Source organism: Peromyscus californicus, unplaced genomic scaffold (assembly GCF_007827085.1).
Source record: "Peromyscus californicus insignis strain IS unplaced genomic scaffold, ASM782708v3 Scaffold_14__1_contigs__length_90479793_seg_2, whole genome shotgun sequence".
In the NCBI taxonomy this organism is placed as follows: Eukaryota; Metazoa; Chordata; class Mammalia; order Rodentia; family Cricetidae; genus Peromyscus; species Peromyscus californicus.
In genome coordinates this window covers 7,876,162-7,895,468 of record NW_026294436.1, presented here as the reverse complement: position 1 = coordinate 7,895,468, position 19,307 = coordinate 7,876,162, and the positions used below count along the sequence as shown (strand labels likewise).

The following is a 19,307-nucleotide window of genomic DNA, read 5'->3' as shown; positions in this document are numbered from 1 at the left end:
CTTTCTTCCTGGCTCTGAATGGTTTGGGATGCATGTCTCTGAAGCTGATTGAACCATTAAGTCAGCCGTGTAGAGCCGCACCTGCCAGCACACTCCCAGATGTTCTCTGTGCTTTCAGATCTAGTGTGCTCGCCGCATGGCATTCTCCTCCACATCTCCTACAACACCTCAGCCTCTGTGACCGAAATTTGGGTGAGAACTCAATCAGTGAGACAGAGAGTCATGCTATTGCCCACAAATATGTTCAAATCTGTGTTCTTCTGGATTTGGAGAGCCAGGTTCATACATACAATGGTACATACACATACTAGTGTTATATGGAGACCTGAAACTAGCCTGCAGCCTGGCCTTGGCACAGGTCTGCAATCCTAGACCTCATGAGGCTGAGGTAAGGGGCTCTTGGTTCAAGACTTGAGTAACTTGGCAAGGTACTGTCATCCACATATATGAGATGTCATCTTTAGAGTACTTGCCTGGCATTCAGGGACCCTGGTTTTCATCCTCAGCACTGCATAAACCAGGTGCATACCTGTAATCTCAGCATCTCATAGGATCAGAAGTTAGTGCCCATTCTCACCTACATAAAGTTTGGGGCCAGCCTGGGTTACATGAGACACTATCTCAAAACAAAGCAAAGCAAACAACAACAGCAAAAATCACTGAACTGGAGACATGGATCAGCAAAGAGCCTAAGCTTCAGTTCCCAGCACTGACTTCAGACCGTTCACAACCCCCTGCAATTCCAGCCCCAGGGGACCTGATACTCTCTTCTGACCTCTGCAGGCTCCTGAGCTCACGTGCACATACTCTCATAACTTCAAAAATCTAAGAACGTCTCCAAGCATTCAGAGGAGGAACAATAGGAAGCCAATATCTACTGACTATTCAGTACAGACACTTTTAAAACATTATCTCAGTTAATCTCATACTAATTTCAAGAACTAAGTATGAGCACCCCAGTTCACAGATGACAGTTTTAAGATTCAGGAGGTTTAGAGTTTTCCAACATCAGCAAGAGACTTCTAACAAAATCCTATAAATCAGATGGGACACTACCCTCACAAGGTGACTATCTAACAGACACACTTTTAGAGTTCAAAGGTGCCCTGGCCTTAGCTAGTCACCTGCCCGGTGCCCAGGCCCCTCCAGCTCAAATGTGTCTAGATTCTTCTTCCTCTGCATTCCCCAGACCTAGCCCATCTCCAGACCCTTCAGTGACCAGATCTAGCATGAGGAAGAAATTGGGACACACAGCCATGATGGGGCACCTGTCATGCCACAGGGCACCCTCAATATGGGAGTATGACAGTGGCCACTCATGCTTTTGAGCACACGAAGACAATGCAGAGCATGATGCTCTAGGATCAAGGTCAGGGTAAACAGAAGTTCCAAGACTGTATGGCATCTGCATTTTCAAGCCAGCAAACAGGACCCAGGAGAAGAAGAGGCGTTGGAAAGGGGTCAATTCAATGGCAATGTGGTTTGGCTAACACTGTGGGTGATCTTTTTTAAATTAAATTTTAATGATTGCTTTGATAGCTTTTAATATCAAATATTGAAGAAAAGGGGGCACTGGGGAAGGAGTTTGGTTGGCTATATTCTTGCTGTACCAGCATCCTCCCGAGTTTGATCCCCAGCCCCTGTATAAAGAAGCCAGGCAATGGTGGCTGCTTTTATCTCTGGCCAGTCAGTTGCCTGATTGGTGAGTTCCAGGTTCAGTGAGAGACCTTGTCACAAAAAAAGAAGGTGGATGGCTCCTGAGGAATGATATCAAAGGCCTCCATGGATGTGCACATACACACACACATGCACACACAGAGACACACACATAGAGAGAGAGGAACACTGTGAGAGAGAGACACAGAGACAGAGACAGACAGGCAGGCAGGCAGGCAGACAGGCAGACAGAGACAGAGAGAGGAACACTGTACCAGAGAGAGACAGACAGACAGACAAGCACGCAGGCAGACAGACAGAGACAGAGACAGGAACACTGTACCACAGAGTGGAGGGAGGGGGGAGGGAAGGAAGACACACATAACAGAGGCAGAGGGAGACAAGCAAGCAGACTTCTAGGTTTTTCCTTGGTCTGACTGCTGTCTGTGAGAGAAAGTAAGGAAGCAGGCCTTAGCAGTTGTGGGCAGAAAAGAATCTGTAGCTAGAGGCCTGGAAGTGAAAAGGGTGTTTAGCACCTGCTGCCTATCTGGAGAGGCTAGTGGAAGGTTAAACCTCTCCTAGCCTGACATCCCCAGGAGCTCAGCGCACTGTCAGTCCCAAGTCACCACTCCAATTGTCCCTCTTTCCTTTCCGTGCATCCCCCAGCTGTGTGCAGACCCGTTCCACCAAGCCTCGCTCTTTAACCCCAAGCCTCCCTCCATCAAGGCGTCCCTCTACTCTCAGGGCCCCAGGATCCTGCCCAACTCATGTGGTAGCTAGAGCCTGCTTATGAGCTAAAGAGAAGCCAGTAGAGGGACCAACCAGAAGTCACCATGAGTATCCCACACCTTTCCCCCTGCCTCGGAAGCCTTGGCCCCAGGAGCCTGAAACCATACTTCCTGGAAGGACTTGGAAAGACAGTGAACACCCACTATTTCTCCATCAATGAGGCAACGCTGCTGCTCCAGCTTGTGTTTTGGAAAACGTTGGCCAACCAGACTATCTATAATAATATCAGTGCTAATAATGACTCCCATTTACTGAAGACCAACAATATGCCTGGTATCTGATAAATGGTATTTACCTTATAAATATTCATTGCATAATAATAAATTCATTTTCCCATTTGTATTAATCAAAGATGCACGGGACTGACAGCCAGATCTTCTAAGCAGCACAAAGTGCTCATGGGCAGTCTGTTGCATCTCCACCCCAGGACAAGGAAACATCCTGTGGCTGGCCAGGGTGTCTTTGGTGAGGTGAGAACTGACGCTAAAACTCATCATGGAGTCCTCGATCCCCAGAACCAGGATCCCAATTACATTAGAGAATGCCCAGTCAACCCAATTGGTTGGCATTTCCTTTAGTAGACTCCCACCTGGAGATGGCAAGAGTCCAACCCAAGGTCACAAAGCTGGAGATGGGACTGGACCCCAGCCTTCAGACTCCAGTGTGATGATCCGTGCCTGTTTTCCTAGGCCTGGAGGTTAGGATTGCAAGAAGTTGTCCCAGCAGATGTACCCTTCTTTGGTGATCAGTTTAAAATGTTGACTTGCTACAATCTAGAATTACCTGGAAAGTGTTTCGGTTGTGGGATTATTCAGATCAGGTTACCCTTATGGGCATGTCAGGGTGGGTATTAACTGATGAACGGAGACACAACTCACTGGGGATGTCACCAGCCCCTAGTCTGGGAATCCTAAGTTGTCTAGGACTGGAGGAAGCTAGGCAAAGCAGAAACCAGCAGGAAGCAAGGACGTGTCTATTCTTTGCTCTTCACTGCCGATGTGCTGTGACTAACGGCTTGACTTCCCCACAGATGGACTGTAACCTGGAGCTGAGAGCTGAGTAAACCTTTGCCTCTCTAAATTGCTTTGGTGTCGGGGTGTTTTATCACAGCAAAGGTAAAATTTGTCCCAACCCTCACAAATAGCTCTCTTCATCTATACTGTTCAACTCCATAGACTCCCTTCTTTGAGAGCACTGAGCATCCATACCTAGCCCTTCTCTGAAACATTGTTTTCCCCAAAAAGATAATCTAGGGCCTGGGGGTGGAGCTCAGTGGAAGAGTGCTTGCCTTGCACATGCAAGGCACTGGGTTCTATTTCAAACAGGCGGGGAGCAGGAGTAGGGGGATGGGGGGATAGTACCTGCCTTCTAACTATAGCAGAGCCATATTAAGCACTGTACAGGGAAGAGAACCCACAAAACATAATTCAAAATAAAACAAAACTGACCAGCAAAACCAGCAATGTATATAATGAGAAATCCTAGTGAACTGTTTTTCTCATGTGATTCTGAAGATAACTGACCCCACCCCGTGTGTGTGTGTGTGTGTGTGTGTGTGTGTGTGTGTGTGTGTGTGTGTTTTCTCGAGCATTCATGTGCTCATGCATGTGTGCATACCTACATTTGCATGTAAGTGTGACTTCACATATCTTCCTCTATTGCTCTCCATCTTGTTTTTTTAGATGGGTTTTTCACTGAACCTGGAGCTCTCCAGTTGCGTAGTCTGACTGGCTAGCTGGTCTCAGGGATCTTTCTGCCTCTCCCTTCCTTCCCAGTGCTGGTCTTACAGGCACTCACCGCCACACTCTCACTTCCACGTGGGTGCTGGGGTGGGGTGGGGGTCCAGACTCACGTCCTCAAGCCTCTAGAGCAAGCACTTTAACAACTGAACCATCTCCCCGGCCCCTAAACACCATCTTCAAAGGTCAAAAAAGCACACTTTTCTTCCCAAAATCGTCCTGGGAGCTCCTGGTTTACCCATGCTCACTCAGGAATGCTGAGGAGTATTCTGTTGCCCTCCTGACTGGCTCCCTCCATCCAGAGTCCCCATTTGTCCTTGAGATGTGGATCAGTTGGTAGAGAGCTTGCCAGTCCTGCACAGGGCCCTGGGTTCCACCTCCAGAACAGAATAAACTGGGCATGGTGGTGCGCGCCTGTAATCTCAGCACTAGGGAGAGTCAGAAGTGCAGTGTCATCCTCAACTGTGTGAGTTCCAGACAGCCTGGGCTGCGTGGAATGCTGTCTCAAGGAGGGGGAGGGGGTTAAAAAAAAAAAAGAGGAAAGACTTGGGTACAAAGCATAAAAAGCTATAAGCTTTTTTTGGTTGGTTCCCTCATCTCTACCACCCTTCAAAGGGAGGCTCCTTTTGAGTCCCATAAGCCTGCCCTACAGGCCTTGAAATTCAAACAGAAAGTGTTCAGCAGCTCACCAGCGCCCACTGGAGCTAGTTCTCAGGGTGGGTGGGATGGCGTGTGTCAGGTCTGGTGGCAATATTTCCTGAATGCAGCTTCCACCCAGAACTCTCAGGCCCAAATGATTTTTGTCCGCTCCCAGTGAGACACCCTGGGAGTTCTAGGTTTATTTTCTTCCCTCTGCCCTGACCACTCCCTTCACTACTCTCCTGGAAGCCTGTGAACCCTTCTGAACAGCCAGGATGACAGAGCAAGTTCCGGGATGCAAGCCTGGGAAAGAGCCGAAAGGTACTGAGCCAAGTATGATGAGTAAGGTGAATGGTCACAGGCTGGAAAATGCTGTTTTGAGGAAAAGTGAGGTTCAAACATAAAATAACAAGACCCTTTTCATGTGTTCGGAGGGGGGCATGTGTGTGAACTCTATGGAGAGCATGTATGTGTGTGTGTGCTATATGCATTTGTTCATGTTAATGTGTGTGCACATATGTGTATGTGGAGGCCAGAGGTCAAGGATGTTTTTCTCAGTGACTCTCCACTTTTTTTCCCCTGAGACAGGCTCTCCAGCGGAGGGCAGAGCTCATGGATTCAGCCTGATAGGCTGGCCAGTGACTCTTCACTGACACCGTGCTCCCCAGCACTGAGGGTGGGAGACCCTTGGTTTTGTATGTAGGTCCTCGAGCTTGCATGGCTAGAACTTCACACACTGTGCCTCAGTCTGTTTGTAAACTAACTCTTAAAATAGTTTCAGGGGCAACAGGATAGCTCCATGAGTAAAGGCACAGGCCACCAAGCCTAATGGCCTGAGCTCGAACCTCAGGACACACGTGGTTGAGAGAGCCGACTCTTAATTTTCCTCGGACTTCTACCTGTGTACCTTGGTATGCACATGCGCAAGAGCACTCACACGCACAAATAAATAATAAGTAAATGTTAAAAAATAAAGGATTTTTATGCCGGGTGGTGACGGCGGCGGCGGCGGCGGTGCATGCCTATAATCCCAGCACTCAGGAGGCAGAGCCAGGAGGATCTCTGTGAGTTCGAGGCCAGGCTTGGTGTATAGAGCAAGTTCCAGGACAGGCTCCAAAACTACACGGAAAAACTCTGTCTCGAAAAAACCAAAAAAAAAAAAAAAAAAAAAAGATTTTTAAAAGAAAGCCCATGCAATTTCAGTAGGCAGGAATAAGGGCTGCCATTGCTTGAGGAAGGGATGGGTTGGATACAACCCCAGGTGTGAACTTCTGAGGCCCACCTGGGGAGCACCAGGGGACATGGGAGTCTGTAGTGGACTCTGTCAGGGCTCTGCGAAGGTGGACGGCATCCCCTCTGATGGAAAAGTCTGGAAGCAGGCTTCAGGACACTGGGCTGCCCCTTCTCCAGGCCTGCCGGCTTGTGATACAGCTAATGAAGGCAAGCCCTGCTCCAGCTCTGAGCCGGAGCTGCTGAAAATGGAGGCTGGCTTGCCTTCGGTCCCAGCTTCCAGAACAATCGAGATTTCAGGGGGAACAGCTCATCTGTAAATAAAATAAAAAAATATCCTCTGGACCGCAGCCAGGCCCGTGCTGCCTGCCGCCTTTGGCCTGAATGTAATTAGCATGTTGGGCCTGGGCAGGTAGGGCAGAGGCAGCCTGAGGAGGGGGTCGGCCATCCTTGAAGACCTCTGCCAAACGGTTTTGCTTAGGGTGATGTATTTCCAAGACGGTTTTCCTCCTTCCCCTCTACCTCCCTAGCCCCCAACTCCTCAAAACGAAGCCCATTTTGAAATGAAACCAAACGCAGGAAATTAGCTGCCTACCGCTCAAGGGCACAGAACGGAATAACTACGGAGGGCACCGGGCTGGCCTTGGAGCCGAGTGAATCTTCCAAGGACGGGGCGGGGAAGGGCCCACGGTGGGGGAAGGAAAACAGGCTCCGGATTTTGCCCCAGTTTTTATCAAAATCTCAAAGGTGTCACGAGCACACAGAGCACGGTGGCACTCATTTTATAGTTAACGCTCATTTTGTAGAAAAGCAAACAGGCCAGGAGCAAGAAAGAGGCGAGAAAGCAGCTGCCTAAACTTTAAAAAAATGCAAAGCCCAAACTGGGCTTTTTCTTTTTTTTAATTTTACAACGTACTAGTTGAACATATTTAACTACTATTTTATTTCATTTCATGCTTTCTCTCCTCTCTCTCTCTCTCTCTCTCTCTCTCTCTCTCTCTCTCTCTCTCTCTCTCTTTCTCTCTTTCTCTCTCTCTCCTTCCGTCTTTGTGAGACACGATCTCATTTGTCCTCAGGATGTCCTTGAAATCCCTAAGTAGCCGAGGATAGCCTTGAACTTCTGATCCTCCTGCTTCCATCTCACGAAGTTTACGATAGAACAGGGGTGAAATCCAGGACTTTGGGCATGCTGGACGAGCATTCTTTTGACTGAGCTGGTTCCCCCGGCACTTTTTTTTTTACTTTCTATGAGATTTTGTGAGGTAAGAATGTTCCAGAAGCTCGATCAAACCCACATCTCCTGGAAAAGACTCCTCTTGTCTGGAGCCGGAGGCAAGAACCGAGGAGGTCGCAAACCTTTGCACGGGGACAGTAAAAAATAAGACAGCTACCTTTTTAACTTCTCAAAAATCTAAAACCCTTTGAAAATAAAAATTTTATTATTACTAAAAATAGCGATGATAAGGGCCAGCAAGATGGCTCAGTGGGTAAAGGTACTTGCCACTGAGCATGACAACCTGAACTCTACCCCCAGATCCATGTGTAGAAGGAAAGAATTGATTCTCGATAGCTCTTCTCTGATCCCCCACCACACATGCGCCATCTGTTCCCCTCCCCAAAAATTCTATCTATAAATAATAATAATTGTAATAAGGAGCATCACTCTGATACAGCGTCTACCTACATGAACCATCCATCATGTTGGACAGCGTCTTGTTCAGTCTCCCCAAATACCTTAGGCATAAGCAGGCTGTATATTGCTGTCTGTTTTATTATGTTTCTTTGTTTTGTCTCAATACACATAGAGTGATGATATACCGTAAGTTATATTTGTGGCTTGAAAAGTTTCCTCACACCCAGCAACACTGGAAATGGCTCCTAGTATATCCAAACTTGTCTGTTCCATTAGTTCATATCCCAGACACCTTCCCTTTCTTCGCCAGTGTTTCAGCATGTGGGGAAGGCATTAGCCAGGCCAGAATGCCTCATTTCCAGGTTGTGACTGGGGGGGGGGGGGGGGGGGGGGGGAGGAGCTGTACTTGTGAAAAAGCACTTGGCTGTGCAAAGTGAGGTCTTTTTCAGCAAACAGCTGGACTGCAAGGAGCCTGCCATTCCTTGACGTGTTGCAGAAGTCCTAAACAGTCAAGTGTTCAATAATTTCCCCCACACAGTCACAAAACAAAACAAAACCTTCCCCCAAAACTCGATTTTAACCTGTTTGATAACCCCTACCAAAACACGCTCAACAAATCACCTCAACAACGAGGAGTTCCAGGGCAGTCATTGAGTAGACTAGGGGAGGGTTTAGAAAAATCTAAATCTGCACAGACATTTCTGTTGTCGTCAAAAGGTTTCTAAGATGTGCCCAGAAAATGAACTTCCAATAATTGTCCTCACAGTATTAATGGGTACCTTCTGCCGGGGAAAACTCTGTAGCCTCATCAAGGAATAGCATTCGAATAAATTTTCATTGTCCTGCTGCACAAAGCTAGGCTTAAGTGAATCCTCATTTGTTATTCATTCTTCTTGTTTAATTCATAATTTGATGTTAAATGTGGTGGCACAGCCTTGCCCTGGATTCTACTCCATCTGTCCTCACGTACATTTCCTCCAGCTCTCCAGCCTTACAATTTACACTAAAAACTAAACATGCCCATAAGCTTACAGATGTGCCAAATAAACAGAAAGCAAGGGGTTTGGGTTCTGTTTGGTTACTGTTGTTGTTGTTGTTGTTGTTGGAAGCACCACTAGTAATCATTACCCTCTAATCAAATTCCGAGTTGCTTTTTCACTAGGTCTATTCCATCTAACTGGGCTGCTTTGAATTTTCCAAACCCTTGTTTGAAGCAGAAAGTCCTGTCTGGGAAAATCCATTTAAACTAATGTTTGCCGTGACTGGTTAAGGGCCATAGAAGTTAAAAAAAAAAAAAAAAAGCTTTTGCAAAATATTCCACAACTTGATTTTTAATTTACTGCATCACCAGCTACTTTTATGATAATATTTAATCTACTGAAACAAAACCAGCCTTAGGGGGAAAAAACAAACAGGAGTAAAGAGAAAGCAGTTTACATGTTAGCAGCTCCGGTCTGTGAAAGGACTCTGGGAAGGACCAGGACAAGCCTAAGAACGCTGTCTCTCTCTCTCCTTTCCCTTCTCCTGTCCTTCTTCCCCAGTTTTCCCCCTCTCTCTTTTCTCCCTCTCTGTGTGTTTTGCCCGTGGCTGAGTTAATCAAGGTTCCTTAAATGCAGTTAACACGTCTCAATAAGCAAGAGGCACCAGAAAGATGCGATCTACTCTGTCAAAATCTGTAGAAGTGAGGAGAGGTGTAAGTAGTCAGCCGTGGTCCAGATGAGCAAACCCTCGAGATGAAAAGGAATTCAGTGAACGCTCCACTCTGCGCCAGCAGGTCAAGTGTAGAAATTCGGTTCAGACGCCCCCAAAGCCAGGTCATGCTGAGAGTGCCTGTTCTGAGCCATCGCTAGGGCTAGTCAGTAAACAGGAAAGAGGCTTCAGTGGCTTCTTCAGCTCAGGCACTTCAGAACTTCTGACTCCAGGCTCGTGTTTCACAAACTCAGATGTGAGCTTTGGCAAAGGAGTATTATTAGAGGAGGGTCTCTATTTTTGTTATTTTATTGTTTGCATCTATCTAACCTCCCACTTCTGTGAAAACAGGTTCCCTGGGAGTTAAGCCCCTCCGTTGAGAGACAGTAAGCTGATCACTGCCCAGGAAAGCATTCCTGGGTGCTCTGTGTCCTACAGAGGCAAACTAGGATGAAAATTGGAGAGTGAACCAGGCCAAGGACCACTTTTGTGAAAGGAGATCCAGGCCAAAGGTAAGACCCACCCCCACCCCCCAACACACACACCTGCTGGAGTTTATGCTCAGCCTTGGATGGGTTTCTGAAACCTTGCTGGCTTGGGCTGTTTCTACAGGGCAAGATGTTATTGGGAGTTTTACCAAGGCCTGTCTGTGTTTAAAAAAAAAAAAAAAGTGACCTTCTTGGGAGTGTCTGTGCTGGTGGCTGTGTCCTTAGCAGAGTAGACAATGTCTCCACGGTGACAGCAGCATGCACACACACTCTTGCCTCTGCCAAGCAGCTGCAAACATCTGCAGACTGCAAGGCCAGCCGCACCGGGTGAGGGAGACCTACAAACCCCAGAAGCTACTGCAGAAGGACGCCGAAGAGAAAGAAGTTCACGGTTCACATTGCCCAGTGTTAGGACAGCTCCCCTGGAAACGAGAACGAAGTTTCCTAGAAACCTTGTAACGAGCCTGTTTGGAAGCTCTCCGATTTACCTCTCCACCCCATGAATTTTACATTATTCAACGCACAATAATGCACATAAAATTAAATAAACAATTTAATTAATTTAATTAAAATTAAATATTAAACATATTGTGCATAAGGAACCTGGGCCTTTCATTTAATTGGGCAGGAGTACCCAAAGCAGTTTGGGTAACAGCACAAAATAATTAAAAACAACAAGTACGTTAGCCTCTGGGTACAGGAATAGTTGGGAGTCTCCTCTTGAGAAAGGGTTATTTAATTAAAATTAAACTAATCTTTGGAAAACATTTGATAAGCATTTCATAACACAAATCATAATCCGAAAAATGAGGCTCAGCCTCCCTCTCCACAATACAGGAAAATCATGTTAAATAATTTATCTCTGGTAGCAGCCCCTTTCCCTGTGTGCACACACAAACACGCACACCGAGAAATTCAACAGACAACAGGTTTGCTGCATTCCAATTCCAGGTAATCCTCAATCCATCTAGAAGCTAGGTGAATGTTAGCAGAATGCTTTAAGCATCATACGTTGGTGGAAGGAATTTAGGAGAGTCTGTGTTTGAGTTTTGAACAGGCTGTGGGGTTTTGAGATCAACACACCTCTATCAAAGAACATCACGGTGGATTTAGAATGAAAACACGAGTGTTTTGGCAAGGCAGTATCCTGATCAGGATTAATATAACCCAAAATACATAAAAGGCTGAGTCTACACGTGATCATAGACAGTTAATTCACAACTATCCCCGTTACTGTTTCTTGCAGAAGAAGACATTTCTCTTATATTTATATTCCTATTTGTTCCCTTCAGGTTGTGTGGTAATGTCCTATATTGAACTGGAGAGCATTAGGTCAGATCAGACAGAGGCCACAAAGGAAGACAGCCACCAGGCCCAGCTTGCACATCCCCAAAAGCTTTTTCTAGGACCTGACTTGCCAGAACACCAGACAGCCTGGGTCTTTACCAAACCGGGGTCCATTTTGACACTCGTGGTCCAAGGTGTATCACCAAAGCCAACAGGGTCCGGTTCTAAAGTTACAATGCATGTCTCCCAGATAGGAACTCAGAGACAGAACTCAGGACCTAAAGCATAGAAAATCCAGTTGCCCACCTCTTAGAAACTCCATCCATACCCCTAAGCAAAACACTGAAGCTAGGTCATCTGTGGGCACAAATAATACTCTTCATTTCTATTTCAACATACACAGCATCTTGGTCTATCACCAGTGTTAACAGTTTATGTCCAAATGATTTTGATAGATAAAGTGACTGTATTCACTGCAATGATTTGCTGGGTACAAATCATAACGCATCTGTTTTGTTTTTATAACATCAGACTATTCCCTAACAAAGTCGTATTTTACCACCGTAGGTTAAAATATGAAGTATTTGTGCCCACAGGTGTCAGGCATTCCGAACACTGAGTTGAAGCGTAGTCCTGCCTCTACCAAGGTTATTTGGAGGTACCTGTTCCAGATAGAAAGCCACAACAATACACAGCATGCTGTTTTATAAGCAGTAATTCACAATGGCAGGTAATAATTATTCCTGCACTATCAAGCGTTCCTCTAAAAAAATGCACCTAAGCTTTTAACTCTTTTTCTGGTTGGCTCAACTTTTCTTTGATCACAAGAACAAAGTACCTTTGGAGACTTCCAGTTGGGCCGAGACACAGCGATCCAAAAGGGTGGCCTGCCACTGCCAGACTTAAATTAATTTTTGAAAAAAAAGAATCTGTAGAGCTGGCAGAGCTAAGAAACGTGTAAGCAAAAGATCCTGAAGTCACCTCCAGGGCCAGCTCCCTCTTTCACCGACTTATTGGGAAAGGAGGTTTTGGCCCTTAGAAAACACCCAACAAATGGCCAGGCATAGCCCTGGCTTCTCCAGGCAGGACCACAGCTGTTGGGGGGGGGCCTCTCCCTCTGCCATCCGGGGCTTGTCAATGGTGCCCTTCATTTGCATATCAATTCTCTCGCGCATGATTAATATGTATTTATTGACCAGGAGGCCTTCCCAACCTAGGACAAAGAGAGACCGGCAGCTCTCTTTTTTAGAGGCCAGCCATACTTTGCTGGTTGGACTGACAGTTGTCCAGGAGCATAATTCTTTCCCCTCAGATGTGAGGGCAGAAAGGAGGGAAATGAAAACAGAACTGAGCACCAGAAGCTCAAGTCACCTCTCTCCTCCTTTCCTCATAAAATCGTCTGGGTTCATTTCCTGCCAACCCAACAGGTTCTTGAAGAACTGGAAGGTGAGGACCCCTGTCCCCAAGCCTGGGAGTTTGGACCTCTTCTCCCAAGGCCAGGCCTGGTTGGAAATCCTGACATCTGAGCTGAGACACCTGCCTCCTTACAATCCCATCTAGGAACAGAATGGAGCTGCACCCCAAGCATCCTCCCATGCTACTCTCATGAATGTTTTATCCACTCAGGTGAACGTCACGTCTCCCAGTCTGACATGTGGAAGTTTTATTTATTAAACAGCAAACTCCGGCTTTAAAAAAAGATCAGCCTTAGGTCTCCAGATAAAGATTCCCAGAAACTCTTTATTTTTGCCTCCCATGACTCCCTAGAGGAATAAATAACAGATAGATAGATAGATAGATAGATAGATAGATAGATAGATAGATAGATAGATAGATAGATAGATGATAGACAGAGCTTAGATGGTCTGGTGGTGGCATAAACTTTTGTTTTCTTGGTGTATGTGCAGGTGTATTTGTGTGTGTGCATGAGTGTGTGTGCATGTGTGTTTGTGTGTGTTATGTCTTCATGTGTGTTGGTATATGTGCACATGTGTTTGTGTGTGTTGTGTTTGCATGTGTATTTGTGTGTATGCATGAGTGTGTGTGCATGTGTGTGTGCACGTGTGTTGTGTGTACACGTGTGTTTGTATGTGTGTACATGTACATGTGTAGGCGCAATGTCAACATCAAGTGTCTTCCTTAATCCTGCCCCACTTATTTCTAAGACAGAACCTGGTGCTGAACCTGGAGTTTCCAATCTGGCTGGACTGGTTGGTCATAGAGTCCCAGGGACTCTCGTGTCTCTGCTTCCCCAGCACTGGGATTACAGGCATCTCAGGCTTTTTGTGTGTGGGTACTGTGGACCAAACTCAGGTCCTCATACATACATGGCAAGCACATTGCCAACTCAACAATCTCCCCAGGAACAGTGAACTCACTGTCTCTCTGGATGTCAGTGACAAAACCGTGAAACAGTTCAGAAATTGTGGGGAGGATTACAGTAACTCTTGTTGGTCCTGGTGCCAAAGACACTGAGTCAAGTAATCCAGGAATTGTTTTGCTGTTGTTGTTTATCATAAATCTAGCTGGTCCTGGGGCTTGCTCAGTTCAATGGTTGGGGTGTCTAGACTTCATGTGTGTGAAGTTCTTGACCTCCAAAAGAGGCTTACAGTTCGTGGTCTCAGGTTCCTAAGTATGAAAAGCCAGGTCTCTTTGGTAAAGACTTGACTATAAAAAATAAGAAGAAAGGAACTACCCTTGAAGTTGAACTAATTCATTTCCAGTCTCTGCTTAAGTACTGCTACCTCTGGATGGACAGACGGACACACACACACACACACACACACACACACACACACACACACACCATGGACTTGGATTGAACACTGGCAAGACAGTCATTTTGCAGCTCAAAGGCAGCTCAGTTCTTTAGGGAGTCTGTACCCATGGGGTGTATTCAGAGTGTTCACTGAGGACAAACTCACCCAAGTTCCAGTGTGTATGGGCATACGGGTATAGGAGCTGCCACTCTGTGGCAAGCAGAGGACATCTCAAGTATTGTTTCTCAGCTGCCACCCACCTTGTTTCTTGAGACAGGGTCTCCTACTTTCCTGGAGCTAGCCCAGCAGGCTAGGCTGGTGGGCGAGATCCTCAGGACTCCACCCACCTCTACTTCCCCAGCACTGGGATTATGAAACAAGAAAAAAACCACCAGACTGGGCTCTTTCTTTTTTTTTTTCTTTCTTCTTTTCTTTCTTCCTTTTATGTGGGTTCTGGGGATTGAATCCAGGTCTTTGTGCTTGCAAGGCAAGCACTTTATTGACTGCTCTATCTCCCCAGCTCCCACTTTATTTTAAAAGAAAATTACAGAGTGGAGAACGTAGTTCAGTAGTGGAGCATTTGCCTAGCATAAAACAGGTATGGATTCCAGCTACGGAATCAGAAGAACAAAATAAAAAGTACTTAGAAGGGAGTCCCATCTCTTACCTACGGACTACCGGACTCTTGGACTTTGTTGGTACAGGGTCCACTGTATGCACTGGCCACCAGCTTGTTCGTGTCTACAGTCTGCTCTAGGAAGAATGGGGGAGGGCCGTCTCAACAGCCCCATGGCAGCTTGTGTGCCTTCCATTTCCCTGTGTCATTTTCACTGAAACCTGTCAATGCATATAGACTGCATAAAAAAAATCCTAGGAAGAGGCTGAGAATTTCAAGAACATAAATTTTATAAACTACAACGGTGAATTCACTACAAGTAATTAAACAGAAAAATGGCCCGGTAGAATGTTATTTCAAATTTCTGCCCAAGTTGTGCTCATATAGAAATGTAATGCTTGTGCTTTTATTCTTGCTTTGCTTTGGTTTGGTTTTTTTCAAGACAGGGTCTCACTAGGTAGCTCTGGCTCTCCTGGAACTCACTCTGTAAACCAGGCTGGTCTTGGACTCAGAGATGTGCCCTCCTCTGCCTCTTGGGTACTGGGATTAAAGGTGTGTGCCACTATGCCCAGCATGCTTATGATTTTTTAAAATGATATTTTCCTTAATAGTAACTGAACAACAAAACCACATCCCAAGACAAATGCAGGACCGGAGTAAGTTCACTATTGCCCCTCTGGGTTTGTATCAATTCTATAAGATACCAGAACAAACACGGCACTCTATAAACCATCCCTGAGTTCCCCACTCCAAAAGTCACATGTCTGAAATGCATGTTCCCTATCACCACACTTCCCCAGAAAATACACACATCCGAAAGACAGGCACACATGTCAGAATCACCTGAGAACTGCCAAGGAAAATACAGGAAGAAGAAGCCGTTAAGGGCAAGCAAAAGCCACCTTAAGTTCCGGGAATCCACAGCTCTCCTCATTGGCCAGCAGTTTGTGTACTGAGGAAACTGGGAAGAAAAGTTTCACTCCCAAAGCAGTTAGTTAGTTAGTTAGTTAGTTAGTTAGTTAGTTAGTTAGTTAGCTAGTTAGCTAGTTAGCTAGTTAGCTAGTTAGCTAGCTAGTTAATTTGTTTGAGACCAGATCTCAGGTAGCTCAGGCTGGCTTCAAACTTACTCTGTAGCTGAGGATGACTTTGAACTTCTAGCATTCCTTCCCCTCCCCAGCAAGGACTGGGATTACAAGTGTGCACCAACACATCCTGTTCATAAGGTGCGAGGGATTGAACCCAGGGCTTTGTGCACACTAGGCAAGCACTCTAACTGAGCTGCAACCTGGCCCTTGAAACTTTTGATATCCTAAGGTAGATGTGCCAAAATCCCACTTTCTTTTTCAGTTTAACAGATCTCAAATTCAATTAGCTGGAACCCACAAAGGTCCCCTGGGGAGCAGTCCCTGACCTCATGGAAGTTAGGAGGCAGACTCTAGGACTATTGTGTGCAGGAGTCCAAACACCCAGACAGGGACTGCACAAATGCATTAGGCTTATGAAACCATCTGAGATACTTCATACCCATGGTGGGCAAGCAAATGCCGAACTTGCCACTCAGAAGCACTCTATTTAGATCATGTTGAGTGACTAAGGACGTGGAGAGGGAACAGGGGGTGTTCTCATAAGGGTGTTTGTCACCATTAGGGTCTGAACCTTGTTCTCTAAGTGATTTGTTTTCAACTCACAGTCCAGCACCTCTAGCATTGGACACAGGGGTACTCTCTAGGTTTGAAAGAAGTATCGACTACCTTCTGAACCCCTCAACTCATTTAATTTTGCAGGCCATCAATCCAAAACAGCAGGAAGTATTATTTTAATTTTATTACATTTTTATTCATTTATTTTTGTGTGTGCATATGCATATGACCATGAGTATGCCATGACGGACACTTCTAGAAGTCAGAGGACAGGCCTGGAGAATCTGGTCTCTCCTACCATGTGGGTCCTGGGATCAAACTCAAGTGGTCAAGCTTGGTGGCAACTGTCTTTTCCTGCTTTCGCACTGAAATTAGTGAGAAATTAATGAAAACAAGCAAGAGTTCAGGAAGTTCACAAGATCGCCAACTCTACTTCTACCTTGATTCTTCCTCTCCCAATACAGTGCTGGGTATTCCCATGCATTTCATGTGACACCCCCTCATTCATCAACCAGGCTTTCCCTTATGGTGAGACCTCTCTGGACTCTGTAGAGGTCTTCTTGCTCTCAAAGATTCTCTCTCTCTCTCTCTCTCTCTCTCTCTCTCTCTCTCTGTGTGTGTGTGTGTGTGTGTGTGTGTGTGTGTGTGTGTGTGTGTGTGTAGACACAGATGCATATGTGTGCCTGTGTTTGTGGAGGCCTGAAGACAACCTCAGCTATTGTTCATCAGACACTGTCCATCTTGTTACTTTGAGGCAGGGTCTCTCACTTGCCTAGGATCTATCAGGTAGTCTAAGCTGACTAACCAAAGGCTCTGCCTGTCTGGACCTCCCTAACACTGATATTACAAGCATGTGTCATCACACCTGGCTTTGAAAAAACAACAACAACAACGACAAAACTTGGACTCTGAAGATGGCACTTAGATCCTCATTTGCAAAAATATTTTAGATTATCCTGCTTGGCCACTCAGGACCTTTATAGCGAAACTGTAAACTATAATAGGTCAAATTTTCTTGAAAGCTGTAGACAAATCACTAACTGCACAATTAGGGGAGATAGGTCAATGTCACCTTGGTCCATGTTGACTTTCACACTCACTTCCGCAATACATCTTATTGAGACAAGCAAACCCCTCACACCAAAGCAGCACTTCTGACTTCCTTACAACCTGCCAGCTGGCTAAAGTGACCGGAAGGACGGCTGCTTGTCATTCCTGGCCACCTTCCCCCAAAGGTATCTTTGTATTACAAGGGCTTCCAGGTGACTGGAATGTGGAGACGTCATTGCCTTGGAGTTAATAACACAGTGTCACAAAGGAATTTAAGGTTGAACTCCCACTGGGGCTCCAACTTTTTCTGCTTCAAACCTCCCTGCTGTGTCTCAAAAGAATAAAACTCCATCACTGCCTCTTTGAGAAACGGTCCTAGCAAGCTTTGCTGTCCAGGTCACAGGTGAGCTTTGTACAGCAAAGGTTGGAAGGTTCCATAGCCAAAATAAAAAAGCTTTTTCAGGGGTGGGGGAGGTCCCAGACATGAAGGGTGGTCTGTGTGAACTCGGAAAGATGTAAAAGTTGGCCACGGAGGAAAAGGAAAGCCTCCCTGTGGTTTCAACCTTGTGAGCAAGCAAGCATAAGGTCCCAGAGGTTGGTGTGGGGTCTGAATAGGATGTTAATGGGTCAGAAGGTGGACCTGGGGTCTTCTTGCCGTCTCTATCTCTCCATATATTATGTAGGAGGCTTCCCTGGATTCCTCCACAAATAGGGAATGGTAAGGTGGGTTTGGAGTGAGACTCACTTAGTGGTCACACTCGCCTCGGAGCAGTTGGTGACTCTTAGGACCAGCTACCACCCTGACCCACTCCTCCTCACTTCCCTGGTGTCAGATCCTTCATCTCTCACGCTGGTCTCAGCAGTTACACTGTGACTACAGCATGCAGTCTCAGCCCTGGACTGCGTGATTCCCTTCCAGGGGGAAGCCCACTTTGCAAGGCTCTCCCTGCCCAGGGCATCTCACAGCCAAGTGAGCTTGTGAAGGCTGAGATGGCTGAGGATCCAAGACAAGGGGCTTGTACGAGGGTGCTCCGTTTTCCTGGGCCATGTTTGCCATTTGCGGGAATAAATGAAGCATTGGTAATCTCTATCAAAGCTTTCACGCTTCATTCTCTGAAACGAAGTTGAAGCTTAGAGGGAAAGGAATGAGAGACTTTTAATTTAAAGTAATGATCATTGACACTCTGGCCCTAGAGGGTCTCTAGGGAAAAGGGAGTCCCTACTCCTTCCTGGGGAAGCTCAGAAGGTGGCCAGGCATGCCTTGAGTTTCCCAGATGGGTGGACCACATCCAAAGACTCTTGCGGCTTGCCCTGGGAAAGTAAAGCAGTCAAGCTCTCAGGCCTCCAGCCCAGGAGGAATGGAAGTGAACCGTCTCTAGAGGCCCAGGGTTTGCCCACCTGATGTTGGGGACAGCAGCAACTTTTCCCTTCCTAAGGCAAAGGGCAAGGAACCCAGTTGCCAAGGAGTGCCTCGTCTGGCCCAAACCACCCTGTGGCTGGCTACTTTTTCCTGCGAGGTGATGGTTCTTGGGGGTGGGTGGGTGCTGAGCTGTCACTGTGGCTGTGGGGGAGTTCTATCCCCCATTCGGAAGTTCCGTCCAAGAAGCTCAGGCAACGTTTGCCGTTTGGGGTTGAACTTGGCTCACGGGAGCGGATAGCTTTCTATTCTCCGTTTCCTCAGCATTTTCTAGATATTTGGGATCTCTCACTTCCAGGCTAGTCTCCGGAAGAACAAACACTCAACTTTTTTACTTTGCAGCTGTCATCCCTGAAGAAATTCAGAGGCCTGAAGGGGGTGGGGGATTAGCCACCCCCTTGCGTCCATCTTCCTCCTAGATTTCGTAGCCTCTGCCAGCTGGGAAGACCCCAGGAGTGAAGAGCAGAGTTCAGTCCATCAGAGGGAAGCAAAGCATGGAAAGACGCATCCAGCCAGGCTCTGAAACCCACAGTAAAGGCAGTGCCCTTCTCTGTAGGACCTAGGTGGGAATGGGCAACTGCAGGGACAAATTGAGTCCGTTCGTAAAAAAAAAAAAAAAAAAAAAAAAAAAAAAAAAAAAAATCTAGGTAAGCCCAGAACCTGCGGGGAAACTTC

At 46.4% G+C, this 19,307-nt stretch overlaps 2 long non-coding RNA genes across 4 annotated transcripts in view; one reads left to right on the top strand and one right to left on the bottom strand.

The window, feature by feature from the left end:
• LOC128109606 (uncharacterized) overlaps window positions 1-19,307 on the bottom strand; it is a 77,440-nt gene that overhangs the window by 57,826 nt on the left and 307 nt on the right. The window lies entirely within an intron of this gene.
• LOC128109607 (uncharacterized) lies at window positions 4,902-19,227 on the top strand. Of its 2 annotated transcripts, none has more exons than XR_008217855.1 (3): window positions 4,902-5,144; window positions 9,727-9,887; window positions 18,975-19,227. It is a non-coding gene; the product is annotated as an uncharacterized LOC128109607 (long non-coding RNA). The 2 variants fall into 2 exon arrangements; XR_008217856.1 differs by lacking the exon at window positions 4,902-5,144 and adding an exon at window positions 9,170-9,631.